This window comes from Vanellus vanellus, assembly GCF_965231255.1.
Source record: "Vanellus vanellus genome assembly, chromosome: 26".
Lineage (NCBI taxonomy): Eukaryota > Metazoa > Chordata > Aves > Charadriiformes > Charadriidae > Vanellus > Vanellus vanellus.
This window is the reverse complement of record NC_138931.1, coordinates 2,390,528-2,396,561: the sequence shown is the minus strand read 5'-3', so window position 1 is coordinate 2,396,561 and position 6,034 is coordinate 2,390,528. Positions and strand designations below refer to the sequence as shown.

Below are 6,034 nucleotides of genomic sequence, written 5' to 3'. Positions count from 1 at the left end.
CGGAGCCGCGCTGCTGCGGGGGACTCGACCCGCAGCCCCCGCTCCTGCCCCCGCAGCCGGTCCTGCACCCCCTGGTCCTGGTCGTGCCCCTCTTCGTCCTGTCCCGCACCCCCCGGTCTCGTCCCGTATCTCCCGGTACCGATCCTGCCCCACCCCGGTCCCTACCCGTATCCCCCAGCACCGATCCTGTCCCCCCCCGGTCTCCATCTCGTGTCCCCCAGTACCAATCCTGCACCCCGGGTCCTGTCCCGTATCTCCCAGCACTGATCCTGCACCCCCAGTCCCATTCCATATCCCCCAGCACAGATCCTGTCCCCCCTGATCCCGTCCCATATCCCCCAGTACTGATCCTTCCCTCCCCCGATCCCATCCCGTATTCCCCAACCCCATTCCTGCACCCCCCAAACAACCCAGCACCCAGTCTTGCACCCCACAAACTCTGCTCCTGCACCCCGCAGCCCCGGTCCTGCACCCCACAGCCCCCAATCCTACACCCCTTCCCGCACCCCCATGCCCCCCCCCTATCCCCATCCCGCATCTCCCAGCCCCGCTCCTGCATTCCCCACATTCCCCAGCCCTGCACCCCGTATCTCCTGGTCCTGGACCCCATACCCCGCACCCCACATCCCGCATCCTCCCAAGCCTTGCCGGAGCAGGAGGAGGAGGAGGAGGAGGCGGCAGCATCTCCTCCCAAACACGGGTGAGCTCCAGGCCCCGGCGCGGGCGTTGAGAAGTTGCCCGCACCCTGCAAACCTCCGGTGAAGCACCCCGAGAGGCTGCCTCCTCCCAGGGGGGTGCAGCCAGGAGCCCCCCCAACCCTGGCATTCCTTGGGAGTGTGGAGCCGGTGCTCCCTCTGCCATCCCTCCCCAACCCCAAAGGCAGCCCTGGCACCCAGAGGCACCCAGCCTGTGCGGGTCACAGGCCTGCCAGCAGCTGGGCGAGCACCCTGGGGCGGGAGGGCAAGCACCCCAGGAGTTGGGCTAGCATCACAGGGAGGGCGGGCGAGCACCCCTGGGGTGGGGTGAGCCCCCCCAGGGTGGCCATGGGGTGCCCAGACAAGCAGGCAGGGAAGAGGCAGCCAGCAGCCCCGGCTGGGCCGCGTGGCCGCGTGTGCAAGCGTGTGTTCACGCGTGTCCACGCGTGTGCGCCGAGGTCTGTGAGTGACACCTGCCGTCAAAGCTCTGCCATTTCAGCAGAGCCCCGTCACGGCGAGGTCCCCACGGGCCACCCAGCTCCGCAGCGGGACATGCCTGGGCACCCCGGGGCGGGTGGGGGCCGTGCTGGGGACGTGATGGGACACAGGGTGGGATGTGACCGCGGTGCTCCGAGGGATGCCACCGCGCTCACTGCCCTCTGCCAGCTCCCAGCTGCCCACCCCGGCGAGCCGGTGCCGGGGGTCGGGGTGGCTGCGTCCCCCCCAGGTCGGGGTGTGGGTGCCCCCAGCCCAGGGAGGGAAGCGGGGTCCAGCCGCCCGCTTGCCACTAAAGACACCTCCGAGCTCAGCTTTGCTTTGCCCGGGGGGGGCAAAGCCTTGTCCCCTTGCCTGTCCCCCGTGCACGTCCCTTGTCCCCTTGCAGTGTCCCTCCTGCACGTCCCAGCCCCAGGAGGGGGGGCCCCCTCCGGCTCCTGGCTCATCGTCCCGTGCGGCGCAGCCCGCTCTCGCTGCTCCCGGATAAACACAACCCCATCGTCTTACTTACGATATTCTCATAACTTGCCTTAACATTATTTTTTTAAGTGTTCCGTGTTACTGCGTACAATTCCTGCCTCGGGGACACGCTGGATGCACACAGGCATCCGGGCTCCGCTCCCTCCCCTGCCCGCTGACCCCCCCCCCCCCAAATCCTCTTTCCCTTTTGCTTTCAGGGACCTCCCGCGCTCAGGGCCTGGCTGGTTCCCACCAGGCACGGGCAGATCGTGGGGAAATCTCCTTCGCGCCTTATCTCGGGTTGTTATTTTCCTCCCCCGGACAGCGGATCGTCTCGGGATGTGTTTTGCTCCTTAGCCCGGCATTGCCAAACCCGCATCCAGTAAACCTTTCCCCCTTCACGCAGATAAATAAACTCCTGAAAACTGGTCTCGCTCTGCTTCCCCACGCCGTCCCCAGCCCACACGGCGCAGCCCCGGGATGGGAACGTGGGGAGCGACCGCCTCATTCGGCTCCAACCCCTAGCCGGTCTCCGGAGAAAACAAACAGATCCCCCGCGAAAAACAAGCCGGGCTTTGAAATACTTTCTGTTTCCACCCCTCTGCTGGGAAGGATGTTTGAGGGCTGAGTCCCCGGATGATGTAAAACCATTATGTCAGGATCTGGCCGCTGCTTTCCACCCTGATATCGCCCCTTTCTCACGGACCCGGGGCTCTCGGTGGAGTTTCCCCCCCCCCCCCCCCCCCCCCCTCCCTGCACCAGCCCGGCTTTCCCACGCTGGGACCCGGCTCCCTTGCAGATGTGGTTTTCCAAGCACCACCATCTCCCTTGACCATCGACGGTCTCCTGCCCCACGAGCTCCTTGCACCTTCCCAGGAGGCGGTGGCGGCCGTGGGGTGCCGTGGTCCTGTGCCCCACGGTGGGCAGCTGCCTGCTCCGGCAGGTCCAGCCCCACGGAGCCCCGGAGCCTCTTCCCTGCCTGCAAGGCAGCTCCCCCTGACGTGTCGGACATATGATGTTTTCTTGAGCCCTGGAATAAATAAGCCCCCAAACGCACATCCTCCCACGCAGGCGGCCAGCTCCGGCAGCCCGCGGTCAGCTGCACCGTCCGGCACTGCCCCGGCTGCGCACCGCGGACCCCCCCGCACTGGTCAAGGCGCAGGAGAGGTAAGGGGGTTTCCCCTGTCCCCCATCGCTGTGGGGTTGTGGCGATGCCGTAGGTTTGACCCCTACTGAGCTCTTTGGTCCCTCACTTTGGTCATTCCCAAAGGGTCTGGGCTCCGGCCGCCTTTTCCCCTCTTGCTCCGGCACAGCCAGGCCGTGGGGTGGGTTGTGTCCGGCTCATCGGCAAAGCGGGCAGGTCACCCGGTGCGGCAGGACGGGCAGGCATGGCCCCATCCTTGCTCCATCGCTCCGTGCCTCCGCTCCCTGCCTGCGGCACGGCGGGGGGACGGCTGCCGCCCCAGCTCCGACGGGCATCCCCAAAACTCTCGGAAAAGCTGCATCTCCGCAGCGGTGCTGCCCGAGGCACAACCCCAAAGGCTGAACTGGGGGGGGGGGGACGACAGTGGGCTGCATGGGTGTCCTCGCAGCTCCAGGTGCAAAACCCATCCCAAAGCCCTAACAGGAGGGGTTCAGCTCCATCAGGAGCTCGGCACCCCCGTGTCCTGCCCCGTGTCGTCCCCGCACCCTCTCCAGCCGCCCCGCAGCTCAGCGGGAGCGAGCACTCACAGCCCCGGCGAGCAAAACGCGCCCGGCGCCGTCTGCAAGCGGCCAAGCAGGCGGGCAGGATGAGGCCAGCGCTGGCTCGGCTGGGATGGCCGCAGTGGCCCCGGGCTGGGCTGCGCTCCATGGAGGACCTGTCAGCAGTGATGGATGGAGAGCTGGAGGCAGCTCTGGGCCCGCCGCCTCGCCGAGGCCGGTGCTCCACTCTCGCCGCTGCCCGTTGCCGCCTGGCCGCTGCCGCAGCCCTGCCTTCACGCCTTGCAGCCGCCGGGCACGGGAGGAGCCGGTTCCTCGCTGGTGACCACCGGTGTCCCACCGAGCCGTGCCGTGGCCATGGGGCCGTGCGGGGTCTGCTTCCCCGCGGTTCTGCTCATCCTCGCAGCCGCAGGGGTCCGGAGCCGGGAGGCGGGTGAGTGAGGACGTCCCTGTGCATGGCCGTGCCGGGGAGGTGTCCCACTGTGGGGCACGCGTGTCCCCGTTGGAGGGGGGATGATGCCACGCTCCAGCCCACGCCGCTGGGATCCCACGTAACCCGGCTGGGTCTCCTTGCTCTGCCCCGCAGGACCGTGTGCCCTCCACGTGCTGGTGGCCCTGGATGTCACCGATTACCACCAGTCCAACCTGCAGCCCTACCTGCAGCGGGTCCTGCGGGACCTGGCGGCGCTGGACCACCTCACCTGCAGCCCGCTTGTCCTGAGCTTCAGCCTGCAGAGCACGCAGCGGGACGGGGACATCCTCTTCCAGGAGCGGCTGCAGGAGCCGTGGCCGGACGTGCTGCAACGCCTGGCGCGGGCGCACGCCTTCCAGCGCTCCTACTTCAACCAGCCCGCCCTGCGGAGCTTCCTCGGCACCCTGGCACAGCAGGCGGCCGATGCCAAGGTATGGCACCGGCACAGCCGTGCCCATCGCTCCCCGTGAGGCTGGGGGGAGACCGGGCATGGCTGGAGACCCCCCCTCCTCGCCCAGGTGCTGCTGGTGTTCACGGATGGGCTGGACGATGACGCAGGGAAGATGAAGGAGGTGGCAACGTCGGCTTGGTTGCAAGGTGGGACTGCGAGCGGGGAAAGCTGGGGGCCACCCAGCACGGTGCGACACCCCACAGCCCCCCGTCCCCTCCAGACCAGGCTGACCTGCTGGTGACGGTGGCGGTGAACAACTCCACGGGGCTGGGGGACCTGCGGCTGGTGGAATTCGGGCGATGGCTGGGCAGAGGGCAGCAGCTCGCCGTGGACATGCCGGAGGCCGGCGGGCACGTGGCGCAGGAGCTGGTGAGGACGGGCTGTGCTGGGGTGGGTGGTGGGGTCCCCGCAGGCTCTGAGTGGGGATTCCACGTCTCCCACAGCTGGCCTTGGCAGAGCGGACGTGCTGCCAGATGTGTCCCTGCACCTGCGTGGGGCTGCCAGGTCCGCGAGGTCCCGGCGGTCCCCGGGGGGGCAAGGTAAGGGGCCAGGGATGCGGGGGGATGCGGGAGGGATGCCCAGCCCTGCAGACAGCCCGGAGCGGGGCTGAGACCTTTCCCTTCCCAGCCAGAGGGGATATTTCCCCAGGTTCCCCCCCCGACCACGATCGCAGGAGAGAGGTCCCATCCTTCCCGTCCCCCTCTGCCGGGACGGATGTGTGGGCTCAGCATCGCCCAGCCGGGCTGCCAGCGCAAACCTTGAGGCTGGGCTGTGCCCGCCCTGATGCCGCGGTGTCGAAGCGCTGAGCAAAGCAGGGGGAAACCTAAGGGAATGGTGTGTGTGTGTGTGTGTGTGTGTGTGTGTGTGTGTGTGTGTGTCTCACCATGCTCCCCCATTTGAATTGCACCCCCGTGCTGCATGCACAGCCCCGGATCCCTTTCCCAGGGCCAAGAGGAGCCCTGGGAGCTCGGCTCGGCTCAAGCCCTTCCTCCCCTAGCTGGGAAGGGAGCCCAACCGCGCTGGCTCCCAGCCCGGGGTCCAGCATCGGGCCGGGGGGGTCACGGTTGCCATTCCCAGGGTCTCTCTGCCCTAGGGGGTGACAGGCAGCCCGGGACGCGCTGGAGACGAGGGCGAGCACGGACACAGTGTGAGTAGCCATGGGCCACCTGGGGGTGGGAGAGGGTGGCCCCATGGGCGAGGGGATCCTTGTCACCACGTCCTCTGACACCCCCCTCTCCCCTCCTGAGCGCAGGGGGAGCAGGGACCGCGAGGTCTCCATGGCAACCAAGGGATGCAGGGATGTCCAGGACAGTGTGGACCGAAGGTGAGGGGCTGTCCCAACCCGACGTGGCTCTGTCCCGCAGCGTGGGCGCCCACCGCTCCCTGGCTGCTCTCCTCCGTCTCTTTGCAGGGCTCCGTGGGTCACCCCGGGGAGCAGGTATGTCCCTGCCTTGTGGTTTATCCCGTGGCTCCCGCAGGCACCGATGGTGGCCGAGGCCATGGGCAGCTAGCGGTGGCGGGGAGACCTCGAGGATGGGCAGGGAAGAGAGGGATCCGGGGAGGGGAATGGGAGATGGTCATGATGGGGTGGCTGGGGGTGCTGGGGGAAATGGGGCATGACTTGGCATCAGACCGAGTCACCTCCCTGCAGGGACCTCCCGGAGAAGCCGGCTACGACGGCGTGGATGGGGAGCAGGTGAGCTGCGCAGCGGGGCATGGCACCAACCAGCCGGTGCATCACCCCTCCATCCCGGCACAGCC

General features: G+C 68.0%; 1 long non-coding RNA gene across 1 annotated transcript; it reads left to right on the top strand.

Annotated features, from left to right (window-relative positions):
• The first annotated feature begins 5,525 nt into the window (after positions 1-5,525).
• Positions 5,526-5,968, top strand: LOC309681809. Its single transcript, XR_014270069.1, has 3 exons — positions 5,526-5,597; positions 5,685-5,711; positions 5,925-5,968. It is a non-coding gene; the product is annotated as an uncharacterized lncRNA (long non-coding RNA).
• Positions 5,969-6,034: the final 66 nt, after the last annotated feature.